General features: G+C 39.9%; 1 long non-coding RNA gene and 1 pseudogene across 4 annotated transcripts; both read right to left on the bottom strand.

Moving 5' to 3' along the window:
• Window positions 1-1,817: 1,817 nt before the first annotated feature.
• On the bottom strand, window positions 1,818-26,176 carry LOC113359849 (annotated as a pseudogene).
• LOC113357061 lies at window positions 16,304-19,562 on the bottom strand. 4 transcript variants are annotated; one of them, XR_003363401.1, is made up of 3 exons: window positions 19,369-19,562; window positions 16,771-19,225; window positions 16,304-16,660 (listed from the first exon to the last, which is right to left on the bottom strand). It is a non-coding gene; the product is annotated as an uncharacterized LOC113357061 (long non-coding RNA). The 4 variants fall into 4 exon arrangements; XR_003363402.1 differs by lacking the exon at window positions 19,369-19,562 and having other exon boundaries at window positions 16,771-17,573; window positions 18,125-19,268; XR_003363404.1 differs by lacking the exon at window positions 19,369-19,562 and having other exon boundaries at window positions 16,771-17,573; window positions 18,752-19,268.

The following is a 26,176-nucleotide window of genomic DNA, read 5'->3' as shown; positions in this document are numbered from 1 at the left end:
AGGGTCCCGAGGAGCCAGGCAAGGAGGCATGTACAGGACGACGCGGATAGCTCTTGACGAGGCCATGCTCGGTCTTAAGGCCAAGCTCAATCTTCTCCAGCATCTTGTTTGTCTCCTCCGCCAATTGACACATAGACTTATGCATAATAACTGTCGTTCGCTGGTGGGCTTGAGATAACAACGAGGATAGACGGTTCACTTCTTTAGAAGCAGCACCAACGGCCTCCTAGCGGGATGCCTCCAGACTCTTAAAATAATTAGTCTGTCCTTCCTGCTGCGCTAAGGAAGATTGAGCCTTTTCAAATTTTTCATTTGCAGCGCGGAGTTGTCCCTCGAGCTCTGAAAAAGACAACACAAGGGAGTTAGCACAGAAAAGACACAATCACACTCGACGAAATGAGGTTATACCTTCGACACAAGCCGAAGCCTCTTCATACTCGTTAAAAACCACGTCTCGCGCTTCATCAAGATAGTCATATTCCTCGGATAATTTCTTATAATCTAGTTGAAGGTTGGTGAGAGTAAATTGACTTGCATCTAATTCTACCTGCTTCATCGAATCCATATGACGAAGGTGGTTGACTTTTTTGTTTATCTCTGTTACCCCTTTGCTAATTCTGTACATACATACTTCGAGATTTCTCTCAGACTCAGCCTGGCGGGCTATTTCAGCACGAGACGCAGCAAGGGATTTGCTGAGAGCCCCAACCTCGGCTCTGGCATCGTCCCTTTCTCTGGTAAGACACATCATACTCTCCTTAATTCCCGGAAAAGGAAGGGAGCGAGTCTTTCGTAATTCCTCTTCCAGAAGATGTATTCTAGCCTCTAACAACGAAGTACGCTCACGGTATTCCCGCAGATTCTCACGTGTCCACAACAGCGTACCATTGAACAAAATACGGTCATGGTTATACAGATTCCGCATATCAACCATCTGAACATGCCTTGCGCGCCATCCCTCATCCCGAGCGTCCCACTTTTTGGCTTCGCTCTTAATTTTTTCGACCAACTCTTTGATACGAGATTTTTGCCGTGCCCTTTCATTCCGAAGCCATATCAGCTCGGGGACTCCACCCACTGAAGATAGGGTGGGGAGACTCAGACAGAACAACAAAGTAGTAGAAAGGAATTACGAGGGATAAAATATGGAGAAGAACTAAACCTGTGAAAGCTGAAACTTTGCAGCGAGTTTGCTCTAACTCAGCACGAACGGTGGAAAGCTCTGAACGAAGACCAGCCTCCGCTTCACCCAGCCTTTCTTTCTCTTTAAGGCTATTCTTCAGTTCTTCTATCTCCACCTCAGCCGCAGATAATGCCTTTTCCCTGTGACGAAGCTTAGCCTCCAGCTTCAAAGATTTCGCTTTAAAGAATTGATACAACACATGGTTACAATGCGCACTCCTCATCATCTACACATCAAACGGAAAACATTATTACACCGAAGAATTCAAGTGTCACGAAGAGATATGTACGAGGACTTACCTCCAAGACACGCTGCTGGGGAAAACCATATTGGTACCCATCGGCTATGGCCATCATTTCAGCAACATAAGATGGAGGGTCCTCTACGAGGGTAGCCTCTGGAACACTCAAGCTTTTCCCCCACATCTCGGCAACACGCGCCTTGGAAGATAGCTCCATCATCCGACGAGTATAAGCATCAGAATTTTTCTCGCCAGCAACCACCGGGGCAGGATGGGGAACAAACATCAGACTCTTTTTCTTGATCCAATCCATTATGGCATCCTCACCCTCAAACATCAGCGAGTGAGGGAAATCCTCGGAAGGTGAGTCAACCACAGACTTCCCCTTTGCTTTCATTTCCCCATCAACACAAGTCTCGGCACCACCACGCGCAATAGGATCATCCGCGCCATCACTCTGAACTGCAGCATTTTCCTTACCAAAATCCCCGAGCACATCCCAATTATCATTGGGGAAAGTAAAGAAAAATCTTCGGGAAAACCGAGGGCATCATCAAAGAGTTCCCTTGCGGAATATATCATGTCAAAGGAGAACCCTTGAGAAATGGTGGGGAGAGTTTCCGCAGCCTCACCTCCTCCGATAAATTCCGGATCACCAGGGTTATCACCAGCAGGAGCAGACATTTCCGCGGTAACACTTCCCTCGGCCACCGCGGTATTATTCCCCCCATCAACACCATCACAACCCGCACCAACCTCTTCCTCGACAACAGGAGGGTAAGTATCAGTGCGTTCTTCCCCATCAGACATTTCCTCATCGTCGGCAAACTCTTCGTTCACCGGACTGGTAACTTCTTCATGAACCTCAGCCTCACCCGTCACAATGGTAGAAGACTTCTTGGGCCCAATCTTTTTCTTTTTTGACACCTGCAAACCAATACACGTCCCACAAAAAGAGTTATTTCCTCATACACGTGTTTGATTTTCAAAAAAGGAGGGGCGCGGCCAGAATCTGCAATAACCATACCTTGGTAATAGCGACACTCTTCGGTGGAAGTATAGCACCAGAACCCTCTTCCTCGTCTCCATCAACAACGTCGAGAGCATAAGGAAAGTTCATGCCCTCGAAGTTTAAACGCCAGGGACAGAAATCTCCATAACGAGCAGGAGGAGAATCACGAGGCCTGCTACTCTCAGAAGGACGCCAACCGCGCGGACCGGGAATCCAACCATACGCCCAAGGACCAAAAATTTCAATGACAGTGGCATGCCACTCATAATCATGGTCACGCTTGATCCTTTCACGAGCAGGAAAAAGTTTCCGCTGAGCCGACCCCTCGGTGCCTGGAACGTATTTCAGTTTGGCATCGCTCACCTCACTTAAGAGACGAATGTCCCCCCGAGGAGCAACGAGGTTACGAAGACTAACGCTCCACGGTTTACGGTTCCTACTATTGACATAATCCCCAAAGGATCTGTTGAAGTTTTCAGGAGTATACCACTCCCTCTCAGCGGGATCTGGAACGTAACATGTCATCGTCGTCTCCCCCTTACTCCGCAGATAACATTCCCTCAGTGCACGGAGATAGTTCCCCGACAATTGCGACACGGAACGACTATGAGTATTGGTGGAAGAGCCTTCGCGACCAGCCATCACGTCATAATAAAAGGAATCACCAGACTTATACAACAGCAGCATAAGACCCGCCTCGAAGGCTCCAACCGTAGTTAACAGGTGAAACTCATCAAACTGATACTTCGAGATGAGCTCGTAAGTAATATCATCCTCAAGGGCATAGAAACGAACCTCGAAGGCTTGAAGCTCATGCTTTTCCTTGAAAACTTCAAGGTCAATGTGCTTAAACGTGACTTTCTTCTTGCTAACCGAAACGCTGCGTATCACCGGGACAGCCCCCTCTTCTTCCGCGGGATCGGACGAACCAACAAAAGCTTCGGAAGCTTTTCTTTTGAAAGGAGGATTTTTAGATGATTCAGCTCTCGGCACACCACCTTTGGAGTTCTTCCCTTTGAAAGAAAGTACTGGAGGCGGCGACAGGGGGTTTTGCACGGGCACTATAGAACGAAGAGGGGGAATATCGAAGGTGCCACCGCGAGGAGGTGTCTGCGTACACCTGGAGTCATCACGAGGACGAGAAGGAGCACGACTGGCAGCGTATCGAGACCTGGAAGGACCCTTCGATGGATCCCCCTTACTAGGAGGAGAAGCCTTCGTCCCAGAAGAATACGAAACTTTACTACCGCGGGGATCCATTTGCGACAATTTAGAGAGATCTCCCCCATGTGGAGATGTATCAGACTCTCTACGCGGAGGGGATCTCGGCAGACTGGAAGCCAGAGTTTGATAAGGAAACCGCGGACGGTCAGACATGGCTGCGAGCAGGTACAGAAAACAAGTTAGAAGCAAACACGAGGGCATCACCAAAGATCAAAAAACCACAAAATTAACAGTTCATCTCAACCTAGCCCAGAAACCCTAAAACTAGCATACATGCATGTATACCCTAAAACCCTAAAACCCTAAACTTAACAGTTCAATCAATACAATTGAAACAATGGCCTCCTCGACTTGAAAAGAAGAACAGGGGCAAACTAGCATACATGCATCAAAAGATGTTCTTCATCACAAACAAGGTACGACAGCAGCAGGAAATTTACAATCAACACAATCAACACAAAACTTAAAACAACAGAAACGAAGAAAAGAAACCTTACCACCACAAACAAAATCCCAAAAGAAGACAAATGAGAGAACAAACCAGAAACAAAGAAGAAACGAGCGTGATTAATGCTAGGGCAGAGAGAATTTAATGGTTGAAGAACAAAGGATGAAGTCTGACAGGGAGAATGAAATTAATTTTCAAGGAGAATGAAATTAATTTTTTCTCTTCTCCTTAATATACTCGAAAGAAAGAGAATGAAATTAATGGAGGAATGGGAAACGTGCCCATTAAATGAGCAGTTAATGCACGAGTAAGAAACGTGCCCAAGTATCTAGGAGAAGTTATTAGGAGAGAGGAGGAATATGTAACGTCTGTTTTCTTCAATGCTCCCACTAAACACTCAAGCCCGAAGAAAAGAGGCGAATTGTGTGTACATATTTCATCATCAAACATGTGTATGTAGGAAGACACGTGGAGAGCATGCGGACCAAGTCATCAAAACATGATGACACACGCCCACAGCCAAGAAGCCCATCCCGTCGACGTCGGATCTTTGCCCGAACAAATCCAAGGGCAGAAGTTAAAAGATGTACCAAAAGCACGGTGTACTGCGGAGCACCAAATAACTCCCGAAGAGTTACTTTATCTCATCCCCAAAATAAGCCAAGATCAACGGTGAAGAGAAGGTTGACTGACATGGACGTGACAGGGGCAGAAGACACTTGTCTGACACGAGCATGTGTCTCAACTACCCGCATTAAACACTCTGAGCAGTGTACGTGTCGATCAACCCGTGGAACGAACGAGGATGACTCTGCGTGATCAAGCAATGAACGAAGACCTCTGCGTGATGGACACAAATCACAAGAAGATAAGGTTCCAACGGCCCTCAGAAATGGGTCCCACAATCTAACCCTATAAATACCCCCTCTCCACCAAGAGAGAGGGGAGGGAAAAAGAGAGAGGTTTAGAGAGAAGTCGAGAGAGAAGAATTGTGAGTGTAAGTTTACCTTTTACAATTCGCAGACCTATGCAAACTCCAAAGTCATTCGACTACCTCTGTAATCATCAAATGCATAGTGAAAACGACAACCCCGTGGATGTAGGCCTTAGTGCTGAACCACGTAAATCCCAGTCTTATTTACATTTCAGCACTTTACATTCATTTCATACTCCACGAGTTTTACTTTTACACTTCGTTTTCTTTATCTTCCTCTATGTGAACGCCTCTGGTGATGATATTAGATGAGGCTATGATAAACCCGAAGGTTTTGAGCCAAGGAATCAATGCAATTGTCTCATCTGTGCGAGCATGTGTATAGAATGCGAACGTTGTTTGTGAACATATAGATGCCTTCGTGATTTACGTGTTCACAATTCCTTTTGGCAATTCCCAATCAAAAGAATATAAAAGATTCGCTAGTGCCAAGTCCACCGTGGAGAGCCCCATATGAATACCTGGGCACCCTCTGCGACCTCCTCCGAAGGGTAAAAATTTGAAAGACCGTCCTTTAAAGTCCATGGAATTGTCTATGAATCTCTCTGGGAAGAAGTCATCAGGTTTTTTCCAATACTTTGGATTCCTTGCTATGGCAAACACATTTATAAAGACCCTAGCTTCGGGCAATACATCGTATCCATTGATCTTACAATGGTGCATGCTTTCTCGAGGAAGCAGTAAAGGAAGCGGTGTGTAAAGTCTTAGTGTTTCTTTCACTACCATTTTGTGGTACGGAAAGTGATCAAGATCTGCTTCTTCTACCTTCCCTTTATTTCCTACGTAACTTCTAATCTCTTCTTGTACTTTCTTCATTGACTCTGGGTTTCTGATCAGTTCGGTCATTGCCCAATTTACGGTAGCGGCAGATGTCTCTACCCCCGCCAGAAATAAATCCTGAAAATTTTCACAGAGAAAAATGTTTTTACGGTTTCATTATACAGAAAAAAGTCCAGCATTATGCAGCTGAGCTTAACAATTTCTTTCTAAATTCTGTTTGCCTTAAAAAAAAACATAATCTGAATACATAAAAAAAAAAAAAAGAAAAAGACATGGATGTTATCGAGACAAATAGGTAGTGCGTCAGTGACTAGTAGTGTCGGCATTAATGTGGATAGAAAGAAGTCACAGAGCAATGGGTAAGTGAATAGTTACCATAAGAATTGCCTTGATATGGTCTTTAGTCAGATGAACTGAATTAAGTCCGTCCCTCTCCAGTTTGAGCAGAACATCTATGATGTCTTCGTGGCCTGATTTCAATTTTCGAGTGTGGAGATGCTCGTCGATGATTTTCTGATAAAAATTATCTAAATCATGGAAGCTCTTCTCAAGTCTTCCATGCAATCCAGTGAGTCTGTCTATAATCCAACCCACTCCAGGGAAATAATCGGTGGCAGACAAACTACTCAACATATCTATAGCTTCGAAAATAATATTTTCAAAATTACCTAATTGCTCTCTTTTATCAGTCATACCAAAAGCAACCTTAAAAATAATTTGTTCAGTAAGAGATAACAACTTTCGAGAGATGTCAACAGGAGTGTTAGAAACCGCGGATCCAGATATAGAATCAATCATAGCTGCAACTTCTTCTGCTCTCGAAGTCCCAAAAGATTGAACTCTCTTGGCACTAAAAAGCCTGGCATTTTCAGGGGCGACCCAAAAAGAATTAGGGGACACTAAAAGACAAAAAAGATCACCCAAACGTAATTCTAAGCTACCCCTTATCTCTGATTTTTCGAAATGGCCAATATGCCCTTATGTAATCGGGAGCCTACATCATAATCAGTAGGTTAGAGGTGAATCGGTAGGTTAAATTGAAACCGTACCTACCGATTATAGTGTAGATACTTCGACTAATAATCCCTTTTATAATCGGTAGGTTATCCAACATATATGACTATCGATTATAAGTTGCCCCAAAATGAGTTTTTTTCTAAAATCCATCATGTATTGAATTTTGAAACCTGCTATAATCGTAAGGGAATACAACTTAGCAACCTACCGATTATAAGGAGCCACAGATCGAACCCTTGCCATATTCCATAGGTTTTGAGTGTACACATCCAGCCATAACCACTTGGTTCGTGTTTTGGATGCAACGTTAATCGGGAGTTAAATATATTACAAAACCTACCGATTATAAGTTGCTCCAAAATGAGTTTTTTTCTAAAATCCTTCATGTATTGAATTTTGAAACCTGCTATAATCGGAAGGGAATACAACTTAACAACCTACCGATTCTAAGGAGCCACAGATCGAACCCTTGCCATATTCCATAGGTTTTGAGTGTACACAGCCAGCCATAACCACTTGGTTCGTGTTTTGGATGCAGCGTTAATCGGGAGTTAAATATATTACAAAACCTACCGATTATAAGTTGCCCCAAAATGAGTTTTTTCTAAAATCCTTCATGTATTGAATTTTGAAACCTGCTATAATCGGAAGGGAATACAACTTAACAACCTACCGATTATAAGGAGCCACCCTTGCCATATTCCATAGGTTTTGAGTGTACACAACCAGCCATAACCACTTGGTTCGTGTTTTGGATGTAGCGTTAATCGGGAGTTAAATATATTACAAAACCTACCGATTATAAGTTGCCCAAATTCAAATTTTGAAAGCTACCATGATCGGTGGATATGCTAAATACAATACCCACCGATTATTGGTTTCTCCACATTCAACTTTCGTCAAATTAGTCGTGGAGTTTTTGGGAAAAACAAAAAGAGCCGTTGGACCCTAAACCTATATAAAGAAACTCATATCTATCACCCCAATTGCACCAAACTCTTTCCTCTCTTCAGTTTTAATTTTCATAACAAAAAACATGAATATTTCTTTTGCCGAAGAAGAAGATTGTGTTATTTATAGAGCGTGGGTTGTGGTAACTGCTCATGATCGTGTTCACAAGCTCCACAAATCGGAATCCGAAGAGCAGATATGGAACCGTATCTTAATGGTATTTGAGGCCTTAGATGGTAATCGAATTCGAAGATCATCCAATGACATTAAGATGAGAAAGAATGCGCTCGATAAGGAGATTGACAAACTTGAAGATGAGGAACGGTTTGTTAGGAACGCTTTTCCTTGGTGGACGTATGAAAAACGAGTAAGTATCTCTGTAACTCCAACTCACATTAACAAAAGTTAGTACTAACTTGTTACTCATTCGTAATTTCAGAGAAATCATGCAGATCGCCGGTATGTGGTCCTCTACGGGAAACAATTTGAACATGAATGATGCTACAAAATCAAGAGGGACAATTTCTATGGTCACTGGAAATTATGATCTGTTTTAATACTTTTATGGTCAATTAGGAGTATGGATTTAGGTGCTTTTGACAAAATTGTAAGGTTAAGGTCGTTTGAACTTTATGTAATCGGAGTATTGTTAATATAAAAACTAGCCGATTATACGAAATCGGTAGATTATTTTGTTAAACAACCTACCGATTGTAATATTCGGTTATGTTATGAGTCAACTTTCTTTCCGATTATGGTGTTGTTTGGTTCCAGGAAACAGTTTTTTTACATAGAATAATCGAGAGGGTAATAAAAACTAAACATACCGATTATTATTATTCGGAAGTCAATGTGCACATTTACATTCCGATTGTGGTGTTGTTTGGTTCCAGGAAACAAAGTTTTTTTACATATAATAATCGATAGGGTAATAAAAACTAAACCTACCGATTATTACTATTCGGAAGTCAAGGTGCACATATACCTCCCGATTATGGTGTTGTTTGGTTCCAGGAAATAAAGTTTTTTTACACTGAAAAATTGGAAGGCAAAGTATATTAAAAAATTCCGATTCTGATAAAATATTTTGAAAAATCCCCAGAATCGGTAGGTTAATAATATATAAAGCTTCCGATCTGACCAAAAAATGCAAAATCCCCAGAATCGGTAGGTTAATATATAAACTTAGTTTCCGATTGTGTTCCAAAATTCAACAGTTTCATGTCTCTTCATGTGATTCGCTTGCGAGTTATCGTTAAATGCATAAACATAGCAACATAATCATTCATAATCCATACAAGGAACCATTCACAATCCATAAACATAACGTAACAACTAAAAATCCGACACATTGTTTGAAAACGACATAATCCTACACATTGTTTGAAAACGACACAATCCGACATAAACAAAGTTATCCATAAAGTGAACGAAAAACATCAAGAGTTTACAACATCGAGAGTTTACTATTTCTTTCCTTTGACTTTGCGACGAGTTGGACCAACATTATCATTGGTTTCATCAACTTGAGTGCTCGATGACGCCCGAGTTCTTTTTTTCACAATCTTTTTAGGTTGCTTGGCTTTTCCCCCAAACTGAGATGCATAATCTTCATTGTCAATGTTATCAATCAACTCTTGGTGCTTTCTTATCTTATCAAGTGGCACAGGCTCTCCGGCTTTTATGCAATTAGTGCACCATTTGGACAAACTCTTGAACCTGCCCTTCTGTTTTAAAACATAGCATACCATCAAACGTTTATTACTCTATTTTGACCCACAATATTAAACTAAACTAAGAAAAAAATACGTACCAATCTTTCATAACCCACAGGTTTGTCTTTGAGGATACTCTTGTACGAAGCTGGCTTTGGTTTAAGATCACGGATTACACGAATGTGAGAAACACTCAGGTACCATTCCATATAGTTGGGAGCATTTTCAAAACCTTTGTTGGATGGACTTCCTAGGTTGATCAAGTAATGCGCCCTTCTATCCCAATGCAATTTACAGGATGGTTTATTCTTGTGAACGACTGTGATAGAATCCTTATCAGACGTGCACTCCTTCAGAACCAAAGAGAAATTTCCATGGATTTCCTCCTTTGGTATACCTTGTACAAAATCGTGTTGTCGCATCACCCTTGAGGCATTGTACATCACATATCCTGTGGGGTGCCACAATGGTCCAAAATAAATAGCCAAATCGGATCGACCCGTGATATGTCCACCAGCTCGGTCTTCCTTGTACGGATCAAAGCATACGTCTTGGGCTGTCAGTGAGTCCAAAACCTCCCTCAAACGAATCAGTTGCTGCTCCTTCGTCCTAGAATAGTTGTCATCGAAGACGTACTTTGTTCCTCTAGGATCGCTTTTCTTCCACGCCGGGTTTTCAATGGCCAATTTCAAGATAGGGAAGTGGTCGTACATCCATGCCTATATTGTCATTTTTACAAGTATTAGGCAATTGAATCTTCAATGGTAGAAAAACCAAAAAAAAAAACAAACTATGTAGAGTTAATAAACAATACCTGTAGTAGACTCACGTTCCCGGCCACTTGGCTAATTCCAACCCTTGACGCCTTTCTCAACTCTTCCATCACCACGCATGGCATGCCGTGCCGCAAGAGTACTCATGCACTTTCTCGAGAGGATCCAGAAGTTGTAAAAGGTTGGCGTCTACCCGATTGCCACTAGTATTGGGGAAAATGACACATCCCAATACACATAAGAGATATGCGGTGGCCGCGTGGTTGACTTGCTCATCGGTTAAAGTTCCTTTTCTCTTCTTTTTCCTTGGTTCCCTTGAACATATCCATCGGAGTACTAATGTTGAACTGTCTAGTTCTATACTTCATGCATCTCTTGAAATCAGTTGTATATGTTTCTTCATCCCAACCCAAACACTTTTTAGTTAGATCATAAAGTTTGGTCCATTCCAACTGCTTTGTGAACTCAGCCCTAACACCTTTGCCATGGACAGGGAGTCTAACAATCTGCACAACATCATCTGGGGTAATCGTCATCTCTCCAAACGGCATATGGAAGGTGTCGGTCTCAGGATAAAGTCTCTCCACAAACGCCGATATAGCCACCCGGTCATGTTCCAACATTGAGTTCTCCGCAACATCAGCCAACCCTGAATTTGCAATAATGGTCTTGAACCTTTCACATTCATCCTTCAGCATTTTAGTTGGTGCGGCTGTCGGTTTGAGCAACCGAACCACATCGGAATGATAATATTAAACACATGACAAGTTACAAAAAAAATTGGAATAACCTAAAGTATTACGAAAAAAAACATAATAGGTAAATAAAATGGATACGATCATTACCTCGGTTTCATATATTTCTTTGGCCCAGGAGTCTTTGTATCCAAATAACAATTGTCCTCCATCCTCAGGCAGCCCAAGGATTACGGCTTCTGGAATATCCTTCACCTTCAGTTCATTTGGGACAAGGTGTTGCGCTTTCTTTCGAGGAGGATTTTTCTTTTCAGCTTCTCCTTCTTCTTGCGCACCACTAGGTTGTCCTACTTCTGGTACTCTATCTTCGGGTGCTTCTAGTTGAATTCCTGCTTGTGATTGTGGAGCACTTGGTTGAACACCTTCTTGAACTGGTTGTGATTGAGAGGCACATGGTTGAACACCTTCTTGAACTGGTTTTGATTGAGGGGCACTTGGTTGAACACCTTCTTGACTTGCTTGTTGAGTTCCATCTTGAGAACTTGAAGCGGCTTTAGCAGTCCTAGCTCTCCTTGCACTAGCTGTCAAGTTCGGACGCCTTTGCTTCTTTGCACTATCTGAGACAATTGCATCTTTGACTTTTCTACCTCGCTTATCCCTAAACAACGCGAAGAAAGTACAACAGGTTAGTAAACTATATAATCAGAAGTTAATCTAAATACACCATTCCCGAATATCCATATTCGATTGGTTGAGTAAACCACTAGCTTCCGATTACGAACAATCGGAATCCCCAGTTCACTAAACCCTACCGAATACAAATAATCAGAAACAAAAGAAATTTTTGGTGTTCGAATATGTTTATCTACACAAATAATCGAAAACCAAATTTCAACACAACCTTCCGAATAGGAATAATTGAAAGTAATAAAAAGTATAACCTTCCGAATAAATCTCAATCAGAAGTCTCACAAAACTAATGTCTACCGAATATGCATCACTTTGTGTTCAGAAACTACTAATATGGTTCAGCCTAAACAATCGGAAGCAAATTACACAACATATCAACCGCTTCATACGTCTCTAATACTTGTTCTTCCCTAGTATATTCGGAAGTCAAAAACACAATTACATTCTGATTATGATCGATTTAGGCCTCAGTAATGAAAAATGTTCAATAATCGGTAGGAAACCTAAATATTTAGCACCCGAATATAACGAATGTTCTTGTGAAATGAAGAAATCGACAACAATCGGGAGTTTAAAACATTTACTAACCTACCGAATATGGGTAATAGCCGAAAACCCTAAAAAAAATCATGGATTCGACGAATTGAAGTAATATAAAGCAAATTAATGGTAGAATCTTACCTAATAGGCGCCATTTCAAGTTGCTGGAGAGTTTGGCTTTGAGTATCGCCTACATCAGGGGCCGCATCTTCTTCGCGTTCTTCGGGTTCGTGAGTTAAAACCTCTTTATTACGGGCATGCAATCCAATGTTTGGATCCTTACCGCGACAAACGTTTTTGGTTTTAGCTTTCTGGGGTTCCTTTTCTTTCATCTTTATAGAGAATAATCGACGATGATTCGATTCAACGATTAACGATGTATAACGAGGAGAGGGAGAGAGTTTTCCTCTCTGCAATCGGAAGGAAAGAGGAGAAGAGGAGTTGAAGTTGAAGTTGAAGTTGAAAAGAAAAGAAATGAAATGAAATGAATTCAGGTTGACTTTGGTTTTATCTGTCAAACGGTTAATAATCAGTATGCATTACCACATCATAAGCTACCGATTGTTGAGTAGCCCAAAATCGTTAGGGTTTGTTACTTATATACCTACCGACTATATAAAGCTCCAAATCGAACCACTGCCAAATTCCATAGGTTTCGAGGGTACAGAGCCGACCATAACCATTTGGTTCGTGTTTTGGATGTAGTCATAATCGGAAGGTATATGGATTACATAAACTTCCGATTATAGGTTGCCCCAAAATAAGTTTTATTTTAAAATTTTTCATTTAATGAATTTGAAATCTACCATAATCGGGAGGTATTGTTACTCGTAGCTTTCCGATTATGGGAAGCCCAAATCGTTAGCTTAGATAGGTTTTAATTCGTCCGATTATATATGAGCCCCAAATTTCACCATTGCAAAAATCTAAAGATTTCTAATTTCTATACTTTAACAATCGGTAGTCTCTTGAGGATCTTGTTACTCCCGATTGTTATAGAAGCCAGATACGAGTTGACACATAAACGAACTTAATCGGTATGTAATCTAGTTAATAACCTTCCGATTAGGTATTTGCAATCGGGTACAGTACAACTTCCGATTATGTAAGGGCATTAACGTATTCTTCGCGTTTTTGGATATCCCTTAACGTAGTGTATAGGTTGGAAATAAAAAAGTCGCCCCTAATTCCTTTTGGGTCGCCCCTAAAAATGCCAGGCTAAAAAGTTCAAGAACACTGTAGATACCCCAAAATCATGAGAAGGGTATAAAAGTAATTATGCCCATGAGACTAGTCATTAGTGTGCTGATAGAGCATAAAACGCTAAAATTACACGTCACTGTAAAGGATTTGGACCAGTTAAAGAGGTTTGCTCAAAGGATCGATCTTCCTTACAAGGGATGTCGTTTTTGTAATTAGTTATATCTCACGGGAACATCTCGATCATAGTGGAGAGAAAGATGTTATAAATACAAGAAGGTAAGATACAATGAAGGGGGACTAGGGTTTGGATCTTGATACTATTTGCTGGAGGAGACTGATACCCTTCCTAATTTTCATGGTTTTACATTTGGCGACTTCACCGGCCTCTCCTTACAGGATTAGGACACAGATCCCACCACTTGTTCCATCCATCACCACCTCCCAATCCTTGCTCGAACACCACTACCGAAACAAACACAGAGCTGTCTCAAAGAAAAATGGCAGTAGAGAGAAAATCCCAAACAAACCAATACCAGAATCAAATCTTCCAGATCTGAAAGGAACTCTCATCAATCAACATTCTAACATATCTGCTCTAGAATCTCGAAATATCAAGAGAGTTTTGAAGAAAAACCTCACTGGCGTACAAACGACGTTTTCCTGAAGAACAGCTTTGTGTCGGTGACGAAAAATTCTCATCAGCAGCAGCTTACTCTAAGAGATTCATGAACACAAAGCGATAAAAGATAAGTATCTCATTCCTAATACTCTTTATTTTGATCGCAATCTTCAAGTTTTCAACAAGAAACGATTTAAAGAAATCTAGGGTTTGTAAATAAAACCCTAAAAATCTGTTTTCCATCTTGATAATTTGATTCATTTCTTAATTAGATTACAGATCTATAATCTATTCATCTTGATCTATCTTCTGAGAGAAAAATCTCACAAAAATTTCAGAAATTTTTTCATGAGTTCTTGATGAAATACTGATCAAACTTTTGATCTATTATCTTGATTAAAAATCGATCTCTAGATTCGTATTCAGCATCTTTGGGTCTACATTACCCATATAGTCGATTTCATTTTCATGAAATTTCATTTTCATGAAATTTCATTTTCATTTTTCGATCTAATATTGAACTTATGATTGTTCTTATGAAGTTTAATGATATTAAATCAGAGTATATTGAGCTGTTTAATAAAGTTACAGTGAGATAATCATGCTTCTAGTAGCAAGAATTTGTTATCTAATTCTGTTAATGACTCTCTTTCAAAAAAAATTCGAACAGAACCACCATTAATGGCGGAGTTGTTATGTCAAAAGGAAACAGAGGTGAATCTCCAAAGAGCAACTTGCAAACTCATCAAGCTTTACAGCTATTGAATCAAAAGACAGCTTCAGAGTCTCAAGCAGACAAGACATATATGAACAAGATCAACACATAATCGCTGGAGCTATACCAAGTTTAAACAAAACCTGGTTGTGAATGATAAAGAGTTACAGTACCAAAGCTTCTTTGAAAGAGCCAAATGTTGTGAACAACATCAACTCCAAAGACTGCGAATAAAGCTAAGTGCACATCTATCTCAATTTTGAATTATCTTTTAATGCTTGCTTATAAATGCAAATCTGTGAGATTCAAATGCCAAAGCATGTTTATATGTGTAAACTGAAAATCGTGCTTGAAAGTTGTAGATGACCCATAGTGTCAAACTAAGATCTTTTAGAGCTTGTGAGCTTCAATCCGTCAAGACTGATCTGATGCAATCTGTATAGCTTACAATAAATCTGTTGAGCATAATATAGAGCTTCTCATAAGCATGATAGTTTTAATGACCTTGTTCTGTATACAAGAAAAAACATGAATTGCCTATTGACATGAATGCTATTGAACATCCTGAGTTTGAATAATGCATATAGAAACAATTCTGAAGGAGTATAGAGTGATTATCCTGTATAAGATACATCAATTGAGGAAAAACACCTCAATGAATTAAACCACAAGTTCCTAGCATTTACATTTTCCATGAATATTATTTCCTAATGGTAAATCTAGCATTATATTTTAAAAGCACAGCTTCAATGCATAGCTTGGAACATCTGTTGACCTGCAAGTAGCAGAAACAATTAAGTGCAAACCTCTACTTGCTTCAATTTACTTGACTACAGACTTTTGAAAATCAATGAGCTGTGAATATTAAGCTTATGAATGCTTTACACTACTGAGAAAAAGTATATTCAAATAGTTGAAATCGCAACAGCTAGCATATGCAACACATTTATATGATATGAACTATGTATCTAATCAAATTTTTATCTCCATCTCATTATCAGATCCAGTGTTCTGCAGAACATGTAATGACTGGATAATGATGAGAATGAACTCATTCCATGAATTGAAATCTCAAAGAGAAGCAGTAGCTGTCATCAGCTTCTGTGAAAGAATTGAACTCAGACGAGATAAGTTTTCACTATCTTTTCAGCATCCTAATTGCTATAACCTAAGCATGATTCTTAATTGTCATCTGTAGATGCTTGAATTATGAACTCTCTTTACTGCTTCAAAGCATGTTAAGCACAATCTCACATGTTTGCAATGAAATCCTTATTGAAAGCTAGGGAAAAGATAAATTTCCTTGTAGTGATGAGCTGAGTGTCTCACCTTAAGCATGTTGAATTATAATCTGAACTATCTCTGATCTGTAAAAGCATGAGCTTGCTTAGCTAGGTACAACTGTTGCTTGTAAATAAAATATCTGCATATTGAACTAGATGATTAAATTCGCTCAGCTAGTATCTACCATGTATATTTTGCTTGAATAACACAAACCTGCTCGTTACATCTCATACATTATTAGCTGGTCTATTGCTTTTGATTGCATCTAAATGACATGTACAATAATGTTATACCTGATAAACTTGAACATCATCTACACAGCTTGCAATATATATGTTGCACTAAATTTATCTCATTAAGAGCCAGAGAAATACATCTTGCGGTATTCAATTTTACCTGAGCCTTTCTATAACATTTGCCAACTAACAGCTCAACTTGAGTAGCTATATGCAATGTTGTAGCTCAAAAATTGCACATCTGTATCTGAACTGCACATCTTAAGCCTAGCTACAAAAAGATCGTGCAAAAAAATTTGCTTGGGCACAGTCTCTTTGACACCTTAGCTATCAAGAGTAGCTGCAAGTTCACAACATGCACACAAACCTAAGTGCAATTCAATCTTAATCTTTTACTATCTTTCAACGCTTTTATACTGCTGTAACTGAAAATTGGTGTAGCATACTCACTTACTGATATTGATTCAGGAAATACATTTCAAATGTTGAAATCTGATCTACCTGAAAAACCGAAGAGCTACAGCAAGTCAAGCCCATAGCCAAATGATGGAACTGTTGTGGAGTTGATAAAACATCAAAATTATTTCAAATAAAGCTAAGTATCATTATCTGCATCTACACCCTTGCTTAGGCAAATCCAAATCAGACTCAAGAATCTCGTATGTTTAACTTCGACTATTGTAACTAATTGCATACCTGCGCATACGACTCCAAGCATGTCCCAGCATACCTTATATGTGCATATACTTGTTGTAAATCACTAAATCACTCACTCGTTGATTCCAAACCGAGGAAGTCCATAATTTTATTGCGAATAGTCCCTCAAGTGCACAATATCATCTTGTGTTGTTTTTTATTATTATTTGAATGCTAAGATGGGCGAATGCCCTGAGATGGGTGAGTGCTCTGAGATGAGCGAATGCCCTGAGATGGGTGAGTGCTCTGAGATGAGCGAATGCCCTGAGATGGGTGAGTGCCCTGAGATGGGCGAGTGCCCTGAGATGGGCGAGTGCTCTGAGATGAGCGAATGCCCCCGACAGAATAAGAAAACTCTAAGAGGATGATAGGCAGCTGGATCTAGCGCCAATAAAAAGGCCATGGTCTTACCTTAAATAGAAAAGGGAACAAACCATTTCCATCCCACACGAAATGTTGTCTCTAATCTTACCTTAGAAAGAAAATTTTCCTAAACGCATAAGCGCATAATACACAACATGGACGGTATCAATAACGAGCCACGCCATAACAAAAATCTGAAAGTCAAAACAGGAGATCTTTAATCTGATTACATTTGCGCTAGTTCAAATGAAAGAAAACGAAAGCAATGAGAATACATCAATCTCTTTAGAACGAAAGAAAGTGATTATTGATAGTGGTGGATGCATCGTAGCAAAATGATCCAAAAGAAGAAAATTCTTCATAATCATCCATACAAAGACGATACAAATAATAAGTCTCACCGTGGCGAAATTCCAAGAAAAAAGGTGTAGATTCTTTTATGAAAAACAAAGACACCAAAACAGAGTGTTGCTTGCTTTGGGACGGTAGAAAGCTAAAGCGATGAGAACACCTCAAAATGAGAGGAGCTTAAGATGTACTCCATTTTGAGTATACAGAAGCGATGAAGAGACCATACACTCCAACATAAGTAAAAGCCCAAAAAGAGTGGATCGACTATACACTTATGAAAAAGATTTCTGCCATTCATATAGCTCCATGACAAGGATGACAACAATAGTAAGTCACACCGTAGCGAAATTTCAAAAAATAAAAATAAAAATAAATAAAAATCCTCTTATAATACCTGTTAAAATGAAAGAAATGAGATTACACCATGATTAGGTGTTGTTTGCTTTAGAACAAGAGAAAGCGGTGAGAATACACCAAGACTTGGTGTTGCTTGTTCCAGAACGAAAGAAAAAGAAAGCACAATGTGACTCCTAGCACCAAAATCATACATACATAATCGGAACGCGAGTTGTAAAAAAATTTGGGTCGGGGGAGAGAGAACATAGGAAAGAATTTCTTCTTCTCCAAACACCTAGTGCTGCTACACATAACCACCTTCGGATGATACGAGGAGTATGAAAACAAATTAAGTTGAGCGAAGACTATCAACCTACTCGCCATGTCATGGTAATCAACATACGAATGACTCCCATCAAAAAAAAATAAAGAGGAAAAGAAAAAAAAGGAAAAGATGATACAAGAATAATAATGACGTGGAAGAGTAGAATCAAAACGTACGAGAAAGAGAAAAGTAAAATGGATTCATCAAAAGAAGAAAGCAAATGAAGTTTTCCGAGAAAAATTAGAGAGGCATCAACATATACGAACAAGGCAATGGATTCCAGTAAAAAAATATGATAGACCAATCGTTAAGGCAAGATTGACGTTATTAAAAAAACGCGACTGAGGACTAGACACTTACACCAAGTGGCGATACTGCAATACTATGAAGACATGCTAAGATACAAATAGCGAGCGAGCGCATAATCCATCACATTAATGATACCAATAGCGAGTTATGCTATAAAAAATTTCCAAAAATCAAAATAGGAGATCATTAATCTGATAAATATGCAGAATACCTGAACGCATAATCCACGATGAGGATAATACTAATAGTAAGACAAACACAAATTTTACAAGCACTCTTTGATACGGATTACCTCATATAGTCCACTCCAAGAGGAAGAGAAAACAAGCCAAAAACACGTGTTGAAATCAAAAAACATGAAACTCCTCTAATTAGTAAGGTGACAAGAATAAAAGAAAGAAGCCCTTCTGAAAGATGAGAGTGTAGGACAAGCAGATGAAGCTTCTCTTGACCAGTGAGAGAATTAAGTGTGAGCACATGACCTTTCAACAGACGAGGGCGCAAGAACACCACTAATAGTAAGCTCTGCATTATCGATATCCCAAAAGAAAAAAGAATTAATTCAAGCTAAGACTAGAGCGCCTAAGCGTGTCTGTTACAAGGACACCACTAATATACTCGCAGAAAAAAAAAAAAAAGAAAAAAAAGATAAATGAATAAACAATTACCAGATCCTGAGCACGAAGTCCACTACAAGAACGCTAGTTGTGTGGATAACAGACATCAACCAAACAAACAAACAAAAAAGGCGGAGAACCTATGCTTGTTTAGTCATCTCCAGAGCATAGCGCATAGAGCTCGAAAAATTTAGTGGAGATGAGCAAAGCTACTTGATCACTAAAGAAATAACAAAAGCCGCAAGTGTTATACACCTCATGTTGTTTGAATCAATCCGCATTATCCAACACGGAGTTGAGACCCTGTAATGATTGAATAAAGCAGAAACTGCTGGTATGTATGAATATACATATGGGAGACTTGGCTTAAAAATCACAAATCCTTCCATTTGCACTTTGAAATGCTCCCCCAAAAGAACTAACAGATAACACAAGAAGACAGGCTTCCACCAAAAGAAGCATAGTGACAACTTCACAACATGAAGAATTAACACCTTTGCGCAAACGCACGCAATCGATAAAGCGTCCCACATAAAAGGAAATCGTTCTTGCAGAGAGCTTTTACTCCTAATTATCCAAGCCATTATCAGGAACTTGATGTAATGAATCTTTGCTAGCCAAGAGATCTCAGTAAAGTTACAAGAAAAATAAAATTGTCTATAAGTTGATATCTCCAAGCTTCGACCCGAGGACTAAACTTCGATCAGGATGAAGAAATATATTATGACGCCATAAATAGGGGACTGAAATTTTCACGTCTTTGAGAAGGCGCACTTTGTTGATTAATACATTTCCCTTAGTCACCAAATGGTGATGATTAATTCCTTTGATTAATCCCGTATGTACTGAGCATCACCAACTAACCTTCACGTTAAGAAAATTGGCCCGGGAACTTGGGGACTTATTCCAAGTAACGATGGTATTATGAGGAGACGCTATAAGACTTAAAGATGGTGCAAAGACGACTAAGTCTAGAGTTCACCATTAGAATCATCATCTTGTTGTATGTGTGATATATATTATAGAAAATCGTAGACGCGATAACTGTGTTGCAATCGTAAAAGAAACACTAGCCCACATGGCCGCTTGATAAAATTACAGGGTCATTGGGACCGACCAACATTATATGACAACATGAACAGAAGCTAGGATACAAGCGCAAACAACAATACTAATTCACAGTTTCACAAATAAAAGTTCTAAATGACTCATGGATGAAGATTCCAATTATTAAGGAAAGAAGAGAGTTGAAAACGCCAAGGTTGGGGAATTCCAGTACGTTGCAACTCGGGGACTGCCACAAGAGAAAAGGGGCGTGATGTCAAGAGGATTTTGGAGCATGTGACTGACTGCTGGATAGACTGATCGCCTAACCAAACAGTCAGGGGACTTAATGTAGATACCCCAAATCATGAGAAGGGTATAAAAGTAATTATGCTGATAGAGCATAAACGCTGAAATTACACGTCACTGTAAAGGATTTGGACCAGTTAAAGAGATTTGGTCAAAAGGTCAATCTTCCTTGAGAAACAAGGGATGTCGTTTTTGTAATTAGTTATATCTCAAAGGAACATCTCAATCATAGTGGAGAGAAAAGATGTTATAAATACAAGAAGCTAAGGTACAATGAAGGGGGCTAGGGTTTGGATCTTGATACTATTTCCCGGAGGGTTTTACAAACACATACTTTCCGAATTTCTCTACAGTACTCTCCATAAGATGCAAAAGAAATATCCTAGTAGTTGTAAGACAGGCGTCTTATACCAACCGAAGGTGGTCTACTACTCATAGATTCTAAAGAGTTGATTTTATTAATTTCTCACACAATACAGATTGTTCTACATTAAGTATTTATACTAGTTACAAAGAATGAAAGACCTAACAGATAGAACGAGTATACAGGACTTGTTACAATAACCAAAGATGCAAAAGACTCGGAAGTATAACCATATTCCTGAAGACGTGGACTATACAAGGACTACCGACGATGCAGACTATATACACAGATGTTAAACCTCCCGTGTAGAATATATACATATCTAATACCCCCCTCAAGTTGGAGGCTGAGGACCATCTACACGAAGTCCCAACTTGCTAGAAAGGCGAAGAAAATGATCCACTCCCAGCGGCTTGGTAAAAAGATCGGCTAATTGTAAAGCTGACAGTAGATAAGTAGGTTTGATAAGACCAGAAAGGAGCTTGTCACGTACGAAATAGCAATCTATTTCAATATGTTTAGTGCGTTCGTGAAAAACAGGATTAGCAGAAATATGAATGGCAGCCTGATTATCGCAATAAATTGGAATAGGTTTTGGAATAGTGATATGAAGGTCAGTGAAAAGATAATGCAACCATTGCAGTTCAGAAGTAAGTCGTGCAAGAGCACGATATTCTGCTTCAGCAGAAGAAAGAGATATTGTTGGTTGCTTCTTGGACTTCCAAGAAATAGGGTTATCCCCTAACATCGTAAAATAACCTGTCGTTGATCGACGAGTTGTAGGACAGCCTGCCCAATCAGAATCAGTGTAACCCGAGAGAGACAAAGAGCTAGAAGCAGATAAAAAAATACCATGACTAACGGTACCTTTAAGATAACGAACAATACGATATGCAGCAGCCAAATGACCAGAGTGTGGTTGTTGCATGAATTGACTTAAATAATTAACAGAAAACGTGATGTCAGGACTGTTACCTGAAGATACAAGACGACCTATGAGACGTCGATAAATACTGGGATCAGACAGAGGATCACCAGAGGATGGAGTAGTTTAAGATGTTGTTCCATTGGAGAAGGCGAAGGCTTAGCTCCCAAAACCGCAGTCAGTCACAATGTCAAGAATATATTTGCGTTGACAAAGTAAAATGCCTTTGGGAGAACGTGATACCTCAAGGCCCAAGAAATATTGTAGGCGACCAAGGTTTTTGAGAGAAAACTGAGATTCAAGTTTGTGCTTGAGGTCTTGAATAGCAGGATCATTATTACCAGTAATAACAATATCATCAACATAAACCAAAACGTAAATGGAATTGCACCAGAATGGAAAGTAAAAAGAGAGTAATCAGCATGAGATTGGGTGAAACCTGCATGAAGAAGAGCGGAAGAAAATTTAAAAACCATTGCGAGAAGCTTGTTTAAGGCCATATAAAGATTTATTGAGCTTGTAAACACGAGTTTCCCTTGCTTGTGGAAACCTGGAGGGATCTTCATGTAAATGTCTTCTTCAAGATCACCCTGTAAAAAGGCATTGTTAACATCAAGTTGATGGAGTGACCAATTATGAATGGCAGCAATTGATAAAGAACACGAACAGTAACCAGCTTGGCTACGGGAGCAAAGGTGTCATGGAAATCGATGCCTTCTTGTTGCGTATAACCCTTAGCAACAAGACGGCCTTACGACGTTCAATTGTACCATCTGGTCGATATTTGGTTTTAAAAACCCATTTGCATCCAATGGCAGTTTTGCCAGGAGGCAGATCAGTAATGGTGAAAGTGTCATTGTCCTCCAAAGCCATATGTTCCTTAAATATGGCAGTGCGCCATTCTGGAATTTTAATTGCTTCAGAAAAGGTTCGTGGTTCATCATTAGTGAGAACCGATAAAATGAAAGCCCGATGTTGGGGAGTGAATTGAGTAACGAAATACAACTTGTAAGAGGATATGGAGTAGTTGACTTACATTGCTTCACAGAGCAAATTAATCTTTGAGATGTGAAGGACGACAAGATTCACGTGTAGAACGACGTAAAATAGGTTCAGGCTCACAGCAGTAGTGGAAGAAACTGTGTTGGATCAACTGCAGTGTCCATATGTGACAGAGAAGGTGTCGGAGAATGTGTATTGGACGAGGAGACAGCAGTGGACTGCAGCGGAGAATCAGTAGGTGGAAGAGACGATTGCAATTCCAAGAAGAAGTTGAATCGTCATATACAAAGTCATCCTGAAGAACAGGCTGAAAAATGTCAGTATGGAAATCTGTGCATCCTTAAAGGAAAAATATGCTCATGGAAAACAACATCACGAGACACAAAAGTGGATTTGTGGATAGATCAAGAAGATATAACCTTTATGGTTATATGGATAACCAAGAAAGACGCCTGGCATAGCACGGAACAAATTTATGTGTGATCTTAGTGTTGCGAGCATAGCATAAGCAACCAAAGTACGTAAATGACGATAGTTTAGGTTTCGTACCCAATAAGACCTCATGAGGAGAACGTTTAGATAGTATTGGAGTTGGCATTTTATTGATGAGATATGTTGCAGTGAGAATGCATTCACCCCAGTAAAAATAGGCAAATTGGCCTGAAAACGAAGAGCCCGAGCAACGTCAATAATGACGATGTTTCCTCTCAACCACCCCATTTTTGAGGAGTATAAGTACAACTGCGCTGATGGTGAATACCATTTGCATGTATCCAAGCCTGAAATTCATTGGATAAAAATTCAGTACCATTGTATGATTGGATACGTTGTAAGACTGGTAAGATAGGTAGGGAAGAACCGGTAGAGAGGATATGAAGTTTGGTAGAATACTGAGTTATAACATGAGAAGCAAAGAATTTGAGAAATTTGCATGTTTCACTCTTAGTATGCATGAGATATACCCAAGTACATCTGGAAAAATAATCTACAATGGTGAGAAAATATTTAGCACCAGTCAGAGAAGGAGTAGAAAAAGGTCCCCAGATGTCACAATGAAGTAGTTCAAAACAACGATGAGAAGAAATACGGTTCTTATTAAAAGGCAGACGAGTTTGTTTAGCCCTAGGGCATACATCACAAAAGCTAGAAAAATTTGACTTAATATAGTCATATGAATTACAAAGAAAACGAAAACGAGCTAAACTAGGGTGTCCAAGCCGGCAATGCCATGTATCTAAGGACGTCTTATTGAAAAAAGCTCTAGAGGCTGGAGAATGCGATGCAGAAGCCCGTAATTGATAAAGACCAGAGGCAATTTCACCCTGACCAATCACTTTGGTCGTGAGCCGGTCCTGAAAGTTAAAAGAATTATGTGTAAGAATAACCACACAATCCAAGGAGCGAGTTAACTGGCTCACAGACAACAAATTAAATTTGAAATTTGGAATATAATGAACATTATGCAATGTTAAAGTTGGTGAGAAGACAACTTCACCAATGTGCTTGACAGTAGATAGAGTACCATCAGGGAGTTGCATTTGAATTAAAGATGTGACAGGAGAATAAGAAGTGAAGTAAGACAAGGAGTTGCAAACATGATGTGTAGCACCACTATCAACAAACCAGGGTTCAAGAGAAGAAGTGTGAAATAACTTACCAACGAAGTTCACCCTGGATTCCATTTGAGTGTCCTCAGACGGAGGAGTAATAAGAGCCAACAGTCGAGAATACTGATCAGCTGAGAAGATGGGAGCAGCAGGTGAATGAGTAAGCTGGGATTCCAAATGGGTAGCAGTGGTATTGGCAGCAACTGGCTGAGGCAGAGAAGAGTTAGGAAAACCGTGTAAACGATAACATTTATCTCGAACATGGCCATGACGATTAAAATAATCACAATGAGGTCGAGGCCTTTTGTTATGGCTGGTAGCAGGACGAGAACCAGATGAGGATGCAGCGTAACGGTTGGTGTTCAAAGCAGCAGACTCGATGGTGGGAAGAGGGCTGGAAGTGATGTGTTGTTGTTCCTCTTCTTGCTGCACCATGTTGAAAATGCGCAGAGCAGAAGGAAAAGGGTCCATCAACAGGATCTGACTTCTGAGATTAGAGAAACGATCATGCAAGACCTGAAGGAATTCCATGGCTCTGTCACGCTCTAGGCGTTCAAGCAGGTGTTTCCCAGCACCACAAATACACACTTCAGTAACAGCAACAAGGGAGTCATATTGATCCCACAGTGTTTTGATCTTTGTGTAATATAAGGAAACAGACATCGACTCTTGCCGGATAGCAGCAATTGCAGATTTCAAACGAAATAAAATAGGTGCATTAGAGATACAAAACCTCACTTGCAGATCCTTCCATATTGCATGAGAAGAAGGAGCATACAGGAAGCTTGCCCGGATATCAGGTTGGCATGAGTTGAGAAGCCAACTGCCCACCAGATCATCGCAACGCTTCCAACACTGATAGGTAAGAGCATCAGTAGGAGGAGGAAGAGTTCCATCTACAAATCCAAGTTTCCCTTTTGCGTTGAGAGCCTTGGTGATTCCACGAACCCAGGATCCATAATTGTCACCCTGTAACAAAGGAGAAAACAAAACAGTGGCAGGGTTATCACTCGGATGGATAACATATGGATCTGAAATTCTGGAGCTTCCTGAGGCAGGCAAGATTGGAGTGGCAGACGAAGGTTGATGATTAGAAGTCTGATCTTGAGGACTCTCTGGTGGTGTTGGAGAAGTAGATTCAACCATGATGAAAAGATACAGATAAAAGATGCAAAAGACTCGGAAGTATAACCATATTCCTGAAGACGTGGACTATACAAGGACTGCCGACGATGCAGACTATATACACAGCTGTTAAACCTCCCGTGTAGAATATATACATATCTAATAACTACAAAGGTCAAGGTCATGTGTTTTCAAGACTTCTTTTGCTGCTTCTTCTGCCGATGAGATTACAACCATAGGCACGTTCCCAAGATGCAGAAGCATGACCGGACCATATTGTTTAGAGAGTTCCCATAGAGAACGATGAAGTGGCTCCCCGAGCTGATGAAAATTGCCAATGATAGGGAGCTTGGGAGGGCTAGGAGGGAACTTGTATCTGTTTCGGTTTTTGAGCTTCCTTGCTAGTTTGATAAGAAAAATAGGAATAAGTACGGAAACAAAAGTTAGCCAGAAAGAAGTTGTATCAACAAGCAGGAACTCCAT

The sequence above is a fragment of the Papaver somniferum genome, chromosome 3 (assembly GCF_003573695.1).
Source record: "Papaver somniferum cultivar HN1 chromosome 3, ASM357369v1, whole genome shotgun sequence".
NCBI classification, from domain to species: Eukaryota; Viridiplantae; Streptophyta; class Magnoliopsida; order Ranunculales; family Papaveraceae; genus Papaver; species Papaver somniferum.
Note: the sequence above shows the minus strand (reverse complement) of the source record. Positions and strands in the feature narration are given on the sequence as shown.